Source organism: Coturnix japonica, chromosome 2, assembly GCF_001577835.2.
Source record: "Coturnix japonica isolate 7356 chromosome 2, Coturnix japonica 2.1, whole genome shotgun sequence".
Classification (NCBI taxonomy): Eukaryota; Metazoa; Chordata; class Aves; order Galliformes; family Phasianidae; genus Coturnix; species Coturnix japonica.
The window spans coordinates 63,346,626-63,361,849 of record NC_029517.1 but is presented as its reverse complement, the minus strand read 5'-3'; the positions used below and the strand labels follow the sequence as shown (position 1 = coordinate 63,361,849).

The 15,224-nt window shown below is 43.6% G+C and overlaps 1 long non-coding RNA gene across 2 annotated transcripts; it reads left to right on the top strand.

The window, feature by feature from the left end:
• The first annotated feature begins 4,088 nt into the window (after positions 1-4,088).
• LOC116652902 lies at positions 4,089-12,926 on the top strand. Of its 2 annotated transcripts, none has more exons than XR_004306105.1 (2): positions 4,089-4,305; positions 12,820-12,926. It is a non-coding gene; the product is annotated as an uncharacterized LOC116652902 (long non-coding RNA). The 2 variants fall into 2 exon arrangements; XR_004306104.1 differs by lacking the exon at positions 4,089-4,305 and adding an exon at positions 10,519-12,620.
• The last annotated feature ends 2,298 nt before the right edge of the window (positions 12,927-15,224 follow it).

The following is a 15,224-nucleotide window of genomic DNA, read 5'->3' as shown; positions in this document are numbered from 1 at the left end:
AGGAACTTCTTTCTATGCACACTTGGGAATTCCTGGCTTCAATAACAAAAACCACTAATAGAGCACAGTGGCAAAGAGAAGGCTGAAATTCTCATTTCAGTCAATTTCTGCCCTCAATTACCCCAGTGTAGGCATGCTCCTTCCTGGTGGCCTGGCTTTGCTGCAGCCAAGGACACTGGGTCACTCCTGGCAGATCTCTGCTGATGCTTGCACTGCACAGCGTCCTGCTCGATCGCAGATGGAAAAATCCATATTTTAATATTTTTGTTAACAGAATGCATTGCATCCAGTGGTTGAGGCACTGCAGTTATAACAATTCATCACTGTCCTCAGTGTTTACTGCTTTGTAAAATAAACAATGGTCTTACCATCTTTAAAAATGTGGTGGCCTTCATCAGCTTTTTCCCGGTTACAGTTAACATCCTCAGTAGGTGCTCAGTCAATGGTCCCTCCTTCACAGTGAAGACTGAAATAATATTTGGAATATAATGGAGTTAATTTCAAGGTGTCTCGTTATATCTGTGGGAATTCTTATTTTAGCTCCATCCGATGTTATTAATGATACTTTTGAGGGAACGTGGGTTTCTTTGACATTGTACTCTGAGACTTATTGATTAACGGTGACAAAGTCTGGCCTGACTTGTCTATCTGGAGTTTCAAGTGAAAAGCTGCTGGTGCAGCACCACCACCTAATTGACTGAATAATTTTCCCCCGTCAGATATCACAAAGATAAAAGAGATCAGGGCCTAATTGTTTTCTAGTGGAGATAGCTGATGTGCAAGCCACAGTTGTGTTAACCGAGGAATGCAAGAGTGCTGTTTGCAGAGATTTGGATGAAATCAAGCTGAGCGTGCCCAAATGAAGAGTGGTGCATGCAGAGTAGACCGACCCACAGTGTGCTACCAGCCTTTTGCAGGAGGTGTTCAGGAGGCACCCGGTTCTTTGTGAAGAAAGCCTCAGTGCTCTTGTGAGACCAGGGCAAAGTCAATGCCTGCTTGCTGTGCTGCCAAGGGAAGGGTCAGGTTGGATATTAGGACAAACTTTTTCTCAGAAGGAGTGGTAATACATTGGAACAGACTGCCCAGAGAAATGGTGGAGTCATTGTCCCTAGAGGTGTTGAAGGAACATGTGGATGTAGCACTGAGGGATATGGTTAGTGGGCATGCTGTTCTTTGGTCAACAGTTGGACCATAGTGTTTTTTTCCAACCTTAATGATTCTAAAAACACATCCACATGCAGCCTGGGGGATGGCACAACTGTGGATGCTGTGTCCTGGTGCTGCCAGTGAACAAGAAGTAATTAATAGATTGTATTCAAAAGCTAAATCTCATAAATCGGTGTAGTGTCTACAGAATAACTGGAGAGGAAATTGAAGGGGTCTTGAATTGCTTCAAGGATAACGTCACTCAAATATTAGTAGAAACCAAAGGCCTCCTAGGCTGAGTACCTTAATAAATGGTCTGATCTCTGAAGCAAGTCTGTAACATTCCCACTGTTTGTGTGTGAACTGCAAGGGCTCTGTCATTACACAAACTCCGATCTGAGATGGATAGTGCACCCATACGCTCAAGCACCCTCTCCCCAAGAGCCCATAGTCTAAGGTCCCTGTTCAGCAGCCCACCCTCAGCCCCACCCTGCTCCCAAATGACTTCAGACTGGTTTAAGATCTAAGGAATAAAATCTAATCTCGTTTCATAAACTTCCCTAATTATTTGTGCCTTGGCTCTCAGTAGCCTCAGAAATTGTCGTATCTCTGAATTGTCTTTGCCAGCACCCTGGGGTGCAAAGCTCCTTGCCCTACATGTTTACCCTCTCTCCTAACTTTGAAGCCATCAGCCATCCCCTGGCTGCTGTGACAAATCAAGGAGAACAGAGTTTCTTCACCTTGAACCACACATAATTTCTTTCGCTTTTTCATCTCCTGTGTTTAGCTTCTCCTTAGAGAGACAAACCCAGGGGGGGTTCATCGCTTTAACGTGAACCTTTCTAAGCCTTTGATGGGATTTGTTAGTCTCTTGTGAAAAACTTCTGGTTATCCAACAGCCGCTTTTAGGATAAGCTGCACTGAGCGTGCTGTTCCAAGAGCCTGGCCCATTCATTCATCTTACAGCATTATGACCCTTTCTTTGCGTTTATCTTCATCTCATTCCTTATAAATCCTTTTTTGTTTCCTTTTGACTGGAGTTGGAGATCCAACATAAATCTTCACTGAGCCGCCTCAGTTTGAAAAATGTGTCTCTTTCCCCTATTTTATCTGCATGTTTAGGAGAAAAGAAAATCCTGTGGGAGGAGAAGAATGCAGTTTGTATGTCTGCCCTGCCCACACACACGTCCTGCTGCCCCTTGCCCTGTAAGATCCATCATTTCCTAACAGCCTGAGGGGGCTCTTGCTGGCCCTTCAGTTGCTTGCTGACAGCTCTGTGCTGCAGCCCAGACTCTTTTACAGTTGCCCTGCAATTTTGCTCTCACAGCAGAAAGTTCAGAGCTTTCTTTACTGCTCTGTGCAAAGTTTTAAGGGATTTAACTTAGAAATGTGCAGTCTTGATTTGACTGGGGGGTACCCTGTGGGTAATTCAGAGCAGAAGCAGCTCATTGGAACAGTCTTTGTTTGAAATAAAATCTGCTTCAGCATAAAGGTCTAAGATCACCTGAAAAATGCTAAGCTTGTTTTGTTCTACTACAGTGTTTCTTTGTGGACTTTTGTTTCTGTATCTTGGCAATACTGCAGTAAATAAGGAAGTCACAGAGTTCAACTATGGACAAACGTAAGATATCAGCGGTAAATCTGTGGAAACATTTGACATCAGAGCACGATCAATCTTTAGTCTCATTAAGATCTAGTGGATAATTACAGTCCCAGGCTCTTGCATGTAGATTGATGTGTTTGGATAGTGGGACATACATTTATGACTTTGTGCTGGCATAAATGCCTATAGATTATTATGGCAGCCTAGAATAGATAACCCATAGGGGCGGTGGAGTCTCCTGGAGATCTCCAGCAGCCATCTGGACAGAGGCCTGGGCACCCTGCTTCAGGTGTCACTGCTGGAACAGGAGCTGGTTTGCATGGACCCAGAGAGCCCTGCCAGCCTCAGAGCTTCTGGGATTCTGCGATAGCCACAGCCTGGATGCTGTTTTGTAGCATCAGCAAGTTTAACATTTGTGAACCGCAGGATGGAGCAGAAACCTGAAAGCAATACAGCTTCTCAGTTTACTGTGCCCTACTTGCAGACTAAAGCCTGCATGAGAAAAGAGGCAGGCTCATGCTGCATTCAGAACCCAGCACAGGTGAGACATTACATGCACAACAGGCTCATCAGCCTGCCCAAGGTCTGCAGACCAGGGCTCAGTTCACAGCAGCCATGTCTGACATTGGCTTTAATAAAGCAGGCAAGAGGAAGAAGTGGTAGAGCCCTCACCTAAACCAGATTAGGATGCTGAGCTCATCCTGGTCTGGAAACTAGAACAAAGCAGAGCATTGGACAGAGCCAGCAGAAACTCTTGTTTCATTGCTGGTTGCCAGGTTGCGTGAGGTTCGTGGAAGGTTTATTATCCAAGTAACAAAAGAGAAGGGTAAGTTTTCACTGACACAGAAAGATTACACTGGTGAGGTCCATGTATGCACAGTTGTTTTTTTTAACTCTTATTGCTTTTTACTGTCTCCTCCCTGCTACAAATAGAAAATGCCAGAAATGGGAGAGAAAAAGCAAAGCTCAGCCTGCAAGAGGGGCAGAAACTTGATTTCAGAGTGGTTTGAAGAGACTTCAAAACTTATCTAGCACAGGGAGCTCTGATGCTAGAAGGCAGTGAGCAAGATAATTTTTTGTTATGCAAATTAATAATTAATAACAAGCAAACAATTTCTGCATTCTTCTGCTCGTTGCTTTTATTTTTATCCTCCTCTCACGCACAAGGGTTTCCCACAAAGAATGAATTTTATGGCTGCTGGGCTTGCCAACAGGGGAGAGCCTCACTTTACAAAATAATTGTCCCCTGCTGCAGTGTCCTCATCGCCCGTTGCCTGCCACAGGCCCTGCAGTGAGCTTGCTGCTCCAGCTGGCTTTCACACTGCCCCTTGGCTGCTCTCCTGCCCCTGAGGAGCTATTCACAGGCTCCGAAAGGCCAACTGGCCCCACGTGTACACTTGTGATCTTGCACGGACTTTGCCTTGGTCTCCAGAGTGCAGAGCCTGGAGTCCAGGCCGAGCTGCGCGGTGGCATCCAGCGCCGTGTCAGCACACCTTGCCGAGGGCTTGCATTTAGCACTGAGAGTTGTTCCTTGGAGGAAAAAGTGTTTTCAAAGGGTGAGAAAGAGAATGGCTGTGCTTTTCTAAACCTGCCAGGAATGCTTCCTATGCAGGCTGGTTTTCGCATTGTGTTTTCTTCCTCTCCTCTGGGACAAACTCTGCTGTGTCTCTTTGTCAAAAGGAAGGATGTAGTTGCTCATGACCTGGGGGAGAGGGAGGCCACTCTGGTGTCTTTGTTGTATTTGTTTGTCATTTTTGTAGCCTGGTTTCTTAAGATAAGCAGAGTTAGTTGAGCCGTGTCATCTGTTTGCCTTCCTACACCATTCTTCTTAGTTTTATTGGCAAACTTCATTCTAAATTGATGGAGGTACTTGAGATATCAGTGATGCTAGATGTCTGTAAGTTTTAAGGAAATGATGATAGATAAGCAAGAGAGATTGTGTTAACATCCTTACTGTGGGACAAGCTAATAAAGTGGCCCTTTGCATCAGAGAATCCCTGAGGAAAAAAGAGGTGCCTGTAATGCTACTTATTTTAGTAGAGAACTATCCGACATGCCAAGGGGCATACAAAGTAAATAATATACTGTCAAGATGTGTCTAATGCTCAATTAAACATGCAAGCGGGCACATGGAACACACAGGGCATGCTTTGGAGGAAGGGAAATAGTACAGCTATTGCTGTGGACTTTCTTGTTTGAAATGAGCTGCTGTGCTGATGTGGTGGTACTGTTCCCAGCCTCACTGCAAGTGCTCATCAAGAGCAACAGCATGAAGAGCAAGGGCACTAGTTGCAGAAAGGACAGTGGGTCAAAATCACTGTCGTCATCTCCTATAAATCTCACAGTTCTACCTTCAGGACTAAAACCAAAAACTGCCCAGTGTGCAACTTCTGTGTGCAACAGCACAGACCTCAAATTGCTGGCACTGCACTCCCCTGTGCTTGAAAACCCACTGTCTGTATTTTTAACTGCACTTAGGTTGCATACTGTCAGGAGAAGTTAGAAACTCCATCTCTTTGGATTCAATGATATCGATGACCCTTTAAATATCGGAGAGCTACTTGCAGCTCCTGGGCTTTTGCATACAGCCAAGGAAGCGCCAATGCTGTACTGTGGCCACCACATGCTCTATTTTGTGGCACTTTAGATTAGTAAGCTGGGATTTAAAAAAGACTTTTTTTTTTAAGTGTTCTTAATCTACCAGATGCCCATGAATAACATTAATGATGAAGCTCCTACCTGCTGACAAGTGAGGGAGGCAAAGGAACATCTGCCACTGAGCGTGCAAATGGCAGGTCTCAAGTGTGTGCGATTGTGAAGGGGGGAAAAAGAGAACAGAGACCTCAGAAGAGCACCTGGTTTAGGTGAAATGTCAGACTGTTGCAATTAATAAAAGAACAGACATGCTTGCCACACAGTAGGTGCCCTGTGGTCCGAGAGGCCTTTTTCGGCATGGATTTCCTTTCCCAACCTAAGTCCCTCATCCCACCTTAGCTGTGTCAGTTCATTGCCCCATAGCTCCCTTCAGATGAGCCACCTGACACGAGCAAGGGGAGTAAGGCTCAGCCTGATTGAATATACTGCAGAGGCAGCTCAGTCTTTGTCAGAGGAGAAAGAAAACCGCGTTGTTCCTAAATGATCACTGTAGTCTGTACAAACAGGAGTGCTTGTATCTTGAAAAGTAAATGCTGTCCAGCCTTCCTTTGCCAACCTGTCACTGAGGAATCTCATTCTAGGAGCAGGAAGTGCAGAAAGGCAGGGTTGTAGTTTAGACCTCCAGCAGAGAACAGGAAGACTCACAGGATAAATAGCATGAAAATGCCAGTCAAATTTGTTTTATACATAGCACCATTTTGGGATCTTAGCTCATTTTTAGCTGTCATTTTGGTGTTGCACGCGTGATCAAACTAGATTACCATTGAGATCTGTGCTGTTTGGATGGAATAATTGGGCTTTATTGGCTTTCCTCAAGTTCAGGAGGCACTGGGACAGTGATTACAAAACAGACACAGGGTTTGAATTTTGGGTGGTCCTGTGGGTGATCCCTGTGGGTCCCCTCCAGTTTGGGATGTGCTATGATTCTGCCACACAATCTGAAGCACTGATTACTAGGTTTAAAAAGAACTGATGGTGCAGCAAGTTTTTATTCCCAAGGTGTCTTACTGGAATTTCACATATCTACATATTTTGCAGCCATTCTACCTACTACAGTCTCCATGACTGGTATGTGAGTCCTAAAGGAGACAGGGAGAAGGCTCTGTTCAACAGCAACTCTTGGCTTTGGCAGCTCTTGACTTTCAGAGAGAAACTGGAATTAAGGAAGATAAAAGGGTGAACAGAGATTTGTCAGCTGAGCGTCACACCCCTGGTACTGGCAGTCAGGAATCATGAATCCCTGTCACCGACTTAGCATCAGCATGGTATGAGAACTTCACTAGTCATTGCTTCTCCTATCACCACCTCCATGACACTGCCCTAGGGAATGTATAAAACAGAGTAGTGGGCACATCAGTCTTTGAATGCAGATTTATGATTTTTGCTTAAAAACTTTCACAGATGACATGATAATAGCAATCATAGCTGTGCAATGAGGTTTCTTTGGTATTTATGTGCACAGCATGACAGAGAAATATATTATTAGCATATGTTTTGCCTTATGGTGATTTATTCAAGCTTTTAACCTTGCTGTTGAAATTTCACACCTTTAATTGCTATCTGTGTCAGAAAATGGATGTCACCTACATATTCCCCTGCTCACTGCCACACACTAATTAGCTCATAGGACAGCGCCAGTGAAACTAAAGCTCAGTAATAGGTGGGGATGATAAAAAGTGAGTTCAGCCAGAAGTCAGGAGGTCTGATACAGCGGGCTCTGCATCATGGGACAAAATAGACAACACCTGTTTTAAATGACTAGCAGTCAGTTACTGAAGACTTGCGTTCTTAAGTATTGCACAACATTACGGAGTCACATGCCAACCTGACAGAGCAGACAGCAGTACTCAGGAGCACTAAAACACATAGTTTTTCTGCTCTAGCTTAGAGAAAACCATTTAATGAACCATTCTGAAAAATGGCTTGAGAAAAATAGCAGTCTTGCACAACACAGAGGCTTAGGGCCAGTCCTCAGTAGGAGCTACCATCTTATCTTAACATGGTTTGCCTTCAAATCCAAAGGGCTATATGGCTCTCCTTCCCCTTTCATTTCAAGAGCTTTTCTCCATCTCCTCAGTAAGAATGTTGACAGCGGTATTCAAAGCCTAATCTTCTGAGCTCAACTTATGGATTAACTTGTGCTGAACTGGCAAGCTGTGCTTATCATTTAAGTCAACTTCCTAAATTTCAGGCAAACAATACAAGCTCACTTGAACATTTACATGAAATACCACCGGAGCTGTGGGGACACTGTCTACTCACTTAGTTTTCATCTCATCTCTTTCATTGTTAACCCCACTGTATTGCAGCTGGTTGGAGATACCAGTGATCTTTTCTGCCCTTGCTGACTGCATAGGGTCAGTTGTCTTAAAGGCTCAAAATGGATGTGCTGCCTTGTTTTGCTAGTCGCAAAGGTACACAGTAAACCAGAAAGCTTAAGAAAAACATACAATTACAACACAGAGCTACACACAGCTACTTAGTAATGAATTTAAATGGAGGCTTCAAAACACATATATACCCATTCCTTAAAGATAAAACAAAATGCCAACATCTTGAGTGAGCTGTGAGAGCCTAGGCTCTGCAGAAAGCCTCACTGTCTTTTTCTTGGTTTCAGCAAACAAATAGAGCTTGGAGTGCACTTAGCTCCCATGGAGAGAATCAGCACAAAACACACGCATCTTGAAGACCCATTTTGAGGACTCAACCAGGACTTAATTGGTACATTCTGTGGTAGATCATTACCAGGCATGAATTCCGCTTCAAGAGAGTTCTCCAGACTAAGGGATTTTGTTTGTTAGTTATTTGTTTTGAGATCTTCATTTTATGTTCAAGGAGAACAAGCTGAATTACCTTCCCTGGCATACAGTAGTTGTTCTGCAACTTCCAGTGAATTACACTGCTCAAATCCTTTAAAAATGGGGAGGTTTCCATGGCATCACTAAAAGACACCCTTTGAAGGGAATGTCATTGCCCTTGCACAAATGAAGGTAGAAATCACCCAGAGAATTTTCATTTCTCCCATGTTTCACAAGAAGTATAAAAAGAAAGGAGGCCTCTCGTGATTGCAGAGACCCCAGCCTACATCTGCAGAAGCAGCAGCTAGAGAAATTGTCTACTCAGTGCGTGGAAAAGAAACTGAGAGCTGCTGTGAGAGCTGCTACTCCTTCTGCCCTGAGGAGGTGGGTAGTCCAGGTCTTACACCCTTGCAGCATATAATAGGTGCCATGCTGCCTCTCCCTTGGGACAGCTGAGGGCAGCTCTGTTCCCAGGCTATGAACGCAAGAGTCCTCTCTAGGCTGGCACTAGCCCTCTCAGATGAGGTAACACAGGAAAGTGCTGCTCCACACTGTGTAGCTAAATTGGGAATTACAGTCAGCAGCCCTCCGTTCCCAGTATGGCTCCTCAGGAAGCCTGTAAATTCACACGTTTTCTTTTTTAAGGGGATGCCTGGAAGGCATTCCTGGTGAAGGCAATGGCTGCTATGACTAGTTTAATTAGTGCTTACACACTCTAATTCTACTAAATTTAGCACCTGGGTCTGCTAATCTAGCACCCAGCTGGAGGGCATTGGATATCAAAGGATAAAGGAAAGTAATTGCTCTGGCCCTGGGGATTAAACATTAAAATTATGATGGAGAATTGAGTCAATTGAAACATTTTACACTCTCAAGGGAGAAAAAAAAAAAAAAAAAAGAAAAAAAATAATTATTAAAATTGCTTGGTAAACAACTAATGTATTGAACATCTGCCTGACATGTACACCCAGAACAATACATGGCACTATTGAATTGTTTTTGCATTGAATCACAAACAGAATTTTACAGACTAATGCCATTAATTAACATATATTAGTTATCTAGAAGTCAGAGCATCCCAGCTTCTCTGCACATGAGCTCTCCAGCAGTGAGTAGAGGTCTTTCATGGGGACTTATAAATCACTGTCCCGCATTCTGGTGAGAAGGAGGGAGACATATACTCTCGTGTTATTATCATTAATAGCATTCAGTTAAATAGTTAAATGTTGCTTTTCATACTCTCTCTGGAGACTTTTAAAAACTTGTTCTTACTGGGCCCTAAGGAGCATACATCTCCTGATAGCCTCAGAGGGATTACAGGCATATCCTCCCCAGGGAAACGGCCAACTCTGAGTAGCACAGACCAAGCTGAAGATCCCCAGAGTGTGCCCTGGTGCCTTTCATCCCTCCCTAAAAATCATCTCGGTGAACCCAGGTTCTGCACTCATGTACATCTCCCCTCACTGTGCTGCTTCCTCTCCTCCTGCAACACATTTATGTTTGAGAAACCCTGTCCCCTTTCCTCCCTGCATCACCAAGGTGAGGAGAAATGCCCCACTGCCTGCTCAGCTCTACTGCTGCAGGTTGGGACCACCTGTCCTAGAATCATAGAGTTAAGACTGGAAAGACCTCTAAGCTCATCTAGTCCAACCACCAACCCATCCCCACCATGCCCACTAACCATGTCCCTCAGTGCCACATCTACATGTTTCTTGAACACCTCCAGTGACAGTGACTCCACCCTAGATTTCCCTGGGTTGGCTGTGCCTCCCCACTCTTTCTGAGATGAAACTTTTCCTAAGGGCAGGGAGTGTGGTGGAAACCTGTCTTCACTGAGTCTTGGTTTTATTGTTCTTCACCCATGCCTCACTTTGCCAAGGCACAAGGAATGCATGGCATTGCCTTGTTCTGCCTTCTGGGCCTTTTCAAAGCCTCTGAGCTTTTGGATTTAAGGTTCATTTTGTTAGAAGTCGTCATTTTTCCAGTAAAATCAATAGCTAAGAGACAAGCTCCTTCTTCTCCACTATGTCTTAGACCCTGAGAAAGAGAACTGCACAGGTGTAAAGGCAGGAAAATAATCCAGATTAGTTGAGTACCGTAAATTATTGTTAAAACTGCATTTTCCTCAATATTCAGGATTTTAAGGAATCCCGGATTCCTGAAGGGGTAAGTAATCATACTCTGTTTCCTCTATTTGAAAAAGAAATACATGTATTTTAAGTTTAGCTATAGTGAGGTGCTGTTTGAAAGCGTTTAGTGCGGAGAGACACAACATCTACTGTAAGGTATGCAGCTTTGGATGCTATGTAATGCTTTCTGGAGGTGTCCAGCTCTTAACCCTGCCTGCAGAGGTATGTTAGCCTAACATCCAAACATCACACATCTAACATGGCATTTAAACTAGATGCTAAAAAAGTGAGGGAGATTGGATAGTGCTCAGAATGTCCCTTGCTACCAGCAATTAGAATCAAATGCTAATTGCCTGCTTGGGTTTTTGAGGTACTTCATTAGCCACAATTTATGCCTATAGCTCTGGAAAACATGGCTTCTATCTGTTCATGTTCTGTTCACTCTCTTTTCAGCAGTGATCTCATTGTTCAGATACCTGTAACAGCAAATTTTGCTTCTGTAGCAAATTTTGGGTGCAAATTGCTTTCTGCAAAGTACAGCGAAGTTTCACATTTTCACACTGCTTCTGTTCCTTCTTTTGGGGAAAGAAAAAAACACTCAGGACAAATACTAGAAGCACCGGGCTTTTGTGTATCCCCACAAAACAGATGAGGTCCTTCAAAGTGAACAAAGAGAGTAAGTGATAACCTAGGTTTTTAGAATTGGAGGAAGAAAAAGGTAAAAGGCAACATCCTGACATAATGAGCACAACACTTAATTTTGTCAAACAAACAAACAAACAAACAAAACCAAAAAATAACAACAACAAAAAAGCCCACCTTGCACTGCAAAGCCATTATGCTCAACAAGAGGAAAATACATCCCTACATGGAGATGTAGACTTGCAACTCAGTTCAGTTTCTCCATGTATAAGCAGACTGTAACCCCGGCGTTTCAAAGACTCACAACAGATACTCAAACCTGGCTTGTTTAAAATGAGATAATGGAAACCACGGCTCTTCAAAGCACAAGGGAAGTGAGAAAAAAATAATAGACTGAACTGTGGTGGGCAAAATTACAGCACTTTATTATAAAGTACAAGCAGTTCTGTGCCTGCTGTAGTGGGTAACAACATGACTGCTCATGTAGCATTCACCGGATTATAGAAGGTGGTTACAGAATCTGTATAATTCCTACTAAAGCTGAGGCTTACCAATTACTGAGAATAATATTATGATGCAGCTCGTGAAATGGCAGCCTGCAGCAGACTTTGCAGTCAGGCTGTCAGAGAAGGCTGTAAGCTGGAAACTTGGCACTCTAGGAAACTGTTATGGAAGGTACTGATCCTGGGGATACTCTTGACAGCGTTGGTAAAATCTGGAAACAGAATTTAATTAAATACTTAAAGGAGACATTACATTTTGAGAGACAAAATAGAAGTACTATGTATCTTGCTCCCCTCTGTCCAGGTAAGTAGTCTACAAGCAATGAAACTCTTCACTCTGTGAGAATTTTGTTGCACTGTACTTGATGGGAGAGGCTGAAGAAGGTTCAGAATCAACAAACGCCCTAAAACATTCAGTAAAATTGATGGTAAAGTCCTTCTGGCCCAGAAGAGCCTAAATTTCTCTGTATTAGTGGACTAGATTTGAAAAGGATGTTGCCAGTATTGTGGGCTTTGTCAAAACCTTGTTGCAAAACCCACAGAGAAGGAGCTTGTTAATAAAAGAAGGTGAACCACTTGCTCTCTCCAGTGCTCTTAAGGACCAAATCTACAAGAAGAATCTGACTGTGGATGGAGCCAGAATTTTTTTCCCTCTGAGGAACTGCAAATTTCCCAGGAAGATGCATACAGAACAGGAGGAGCCAAACTCCACATCCTCCCACGTATCACCTGTAACGTACCCTACACAGTGAAAGTCTGATGAGGGGCTCTTCAAAGCTGTTTTAAAACCTGAAAGCCACAAAGCCTATTGCACTGGAAATGCAAGATACGCTACAGATATATGGGTTGAATTTCAACCCCATTCAACTGATGACTCAGCTTTGCTTGTCGAAAGCCAACTATCAATTTGCAGAAGGTCATTGAGGTCCATTCCAAAATATTTTTTGTTCAGCCAAACCAAATGCTGACTGTTTTGCAAAAAGGTGAAGCTGATACCAATGTTTTCCATGACAGTAGCAGCCAACTTGAAAAATGAGAGGATTATGGATGCCTAATATCTGTCACAGCTCAGGAGTCTGCACCTCCTGCAATTAAAAGGGAAAGACAGCAGAGAAGTCTGATTTAAAGTTCGCAGAAGATTTAGGTAATTTCACTTAAAGCAAACTGCAGCCTGTGAACTTCATCCAAGTTGGACTCTGTTCTCCTATCTCTGTTTTTAAAAGAAGTAATTATGAGCTTTGTACCATGCCTACTTTTTCTATCTATAATGAAATCTGGTAAAGAAACTCGGTCTTAAACTTTATAACTTGCTACCCGTAATCTTCTTCCTTTTTTACTGTCAGCTAATGCCCAACGAGCACAGCACTGATCTACACTGAGGTCTTTGATGAGTGAACAACACAGCCTGCATCTGCATTAACTGATGGAATAAAGGTTTGTCTTCTTGAAATAACTGACTCCAGGAGCATTCTCCCATAGCAACATGCTTTTTAAAATAAATGAGAGAGGTTAATAGAGAATTGCTGCATAATTACATAGATTGGTCCTCATCTCGTAGGTATTGGGGCAGTGTAGAGGGGCCACTTGTGTGAGGAACACGAGTAAATGCTGCAGAGGAGAAGCTGAACCGGGCACCAGTTAGTCACCAGCTAGGGGTGAGGTTATGAAAATAAAGAGGAGCCAGAGAGGTGACTACTGAGGATCATTATTTGACACTGAGTTGAGAGATTGCAGATGGGTCAACGCCACTGAGAATCTAGCCTGTCAGTCTCCCCTGCCTAAAATCCAGAAACAATATTAAAGCTAATAAATGTACACAGCCTTCTGACAAAACCGGGAATATTTCATCGCTACGGAAAGGAGCTAGACATGAAAATGTCCCCCCGAGGTAGATGGCAGAGCAACTATGTTATGAGATATGTGAGATGTTTGCCAAGACAGCTTTGGCTTATTTCCTATCTCATCCCAAAGAACCATGAAGCTGGTGGAAGCCTTTTATGTTCTCCCATGACAAAGTCACAAGAGGGAACAATTTACAACAGCTGCAGTCACCAGTACAGACTGTTTTTTACAACTACAAGCTACTTGGTGCCTGGTTCATTTCTTCCTGAGAAAGATGGCAGACAATAATGATTGTCTGAAGAGAAATGCAGGTTTGCTAGCAAAACTCACGCTTCTCCCTGCAGATGGAGGCTGCTGGCATTGCTCTGCAGGCTGACCACCAGGGGATCAGCAAATGGGTACAGGGGAGTCCAAAGTCCACAGCAAAGGCTGAGCTTCTCATATACACTCCTCTGTCCTTTTTTATGTTAACCAGTTTGTAAGACAAGGAAAAATGGTTTCAAACTAAAAGAGAGAAGATTTAGATTGGATATAAGGATGAAGTTTTTAATGATAAGGGTGGTGAGATACTGGAACTGGTTGCCCAGGGAGAGGGTTGGCACCCCGACCCTAGAGACATCCAGGGTTAGGCTGAAGGGGGCTCTGAACAACATGATGCATCTGTAGGTATCCCTGTTCGTTGCAGGAGAGTTGAACTAAATGGCTTTTAAGGGTCCCTTCCAACACAAAGGATTCTATAGCTCTATGAACCACAAACAGGAACTCTGCAGGGAGGAAAGTTTAATTTCCCTTTCCCCTGTCATCCTATACCAAGTTTGTTTCTTCCCAGTATTGTTTACTGTTAGCTGTTTCCCTTTTTCCTTAAGCCAGACCTCCCCATACCAGATGTTGTTTCCCTCTCTTGTAGCATTTCTCCTCTCTCCAGGTGTAACCTCTCATTCTCCTCTGGCTGCTGCTGGCAGCTGTTCTTTCCAAGCAATATGTTGTTAAATAGAAGCCTCCAGATGGAGAGCAACTTGCCTTTTCTAGCTGGCTGCTGTGTTCTCAGACTCCACAAACCCAGCATCAGCAGAAAAGGCTGGGGCAGATCTGCAACAGCCGTTTGGTACAGAACATTTGGTAGGCCTGATAGCTTCAGCTCCCCATAGACACACGAGGTGGCGGCATCCTGGTAAGCCACACATCCTGCCTGGTCCTGAGCAAAATTGGCTGCTCTGTGATATTAGGCTGCAGATGCTCAGGCTGAAAAAAAAAAAAAACCAAAAAACAACCAACAAACACCAAAACGGATTGTTAAAGAGGAGCTTGGTATTTCCAGGATCAGCTCTAGCAGCACAAGACAGCATTGCTAGAGTGCTGGAGAGGGAGTAGTGACCTTTGTGGGGTAGGGTACAAACCGGTGGATGTGCCTGGAAAGACAAAGTCTGCTGAGCTGACCGCACCACAGAGCTGTATTTACACAAGCTGACCTGGATTCTAGGTAGCTACAAGCTATTTAACTGCTAGCAGTGCAAGCCTGTTCTCTCCCGAATCTTCACATCTTGATAGAAAATAAAAAATAAAAAGCTATGATTTCCCCCATCACCACCTCTTTCTTTTCCCTTTGTTCTTGTGATGGTTATTTTTTTTCATAACAATTTTCTTGAGCAAAGTCAACATGCACTTTCTCTGGCTTGAACTAATTAACACTCTTGTTTCCTCTCTGAAACCATATGTGCACGGTCACGCTTGGGTGGTATGCAGAGAATTGACAGTGTGCTCTTCTTGATATTTTTGTAAGGATTTATTGCGGAGAACCCAAATCAGGAGATGAACTATGGCCTGTGGTGCAGGTACCCCCTGTGGGTAGGCAATGGGAGAGTATCCTGGTCTGTATTAAGGAAGGTCAAATTTAATAGGGTCTTTG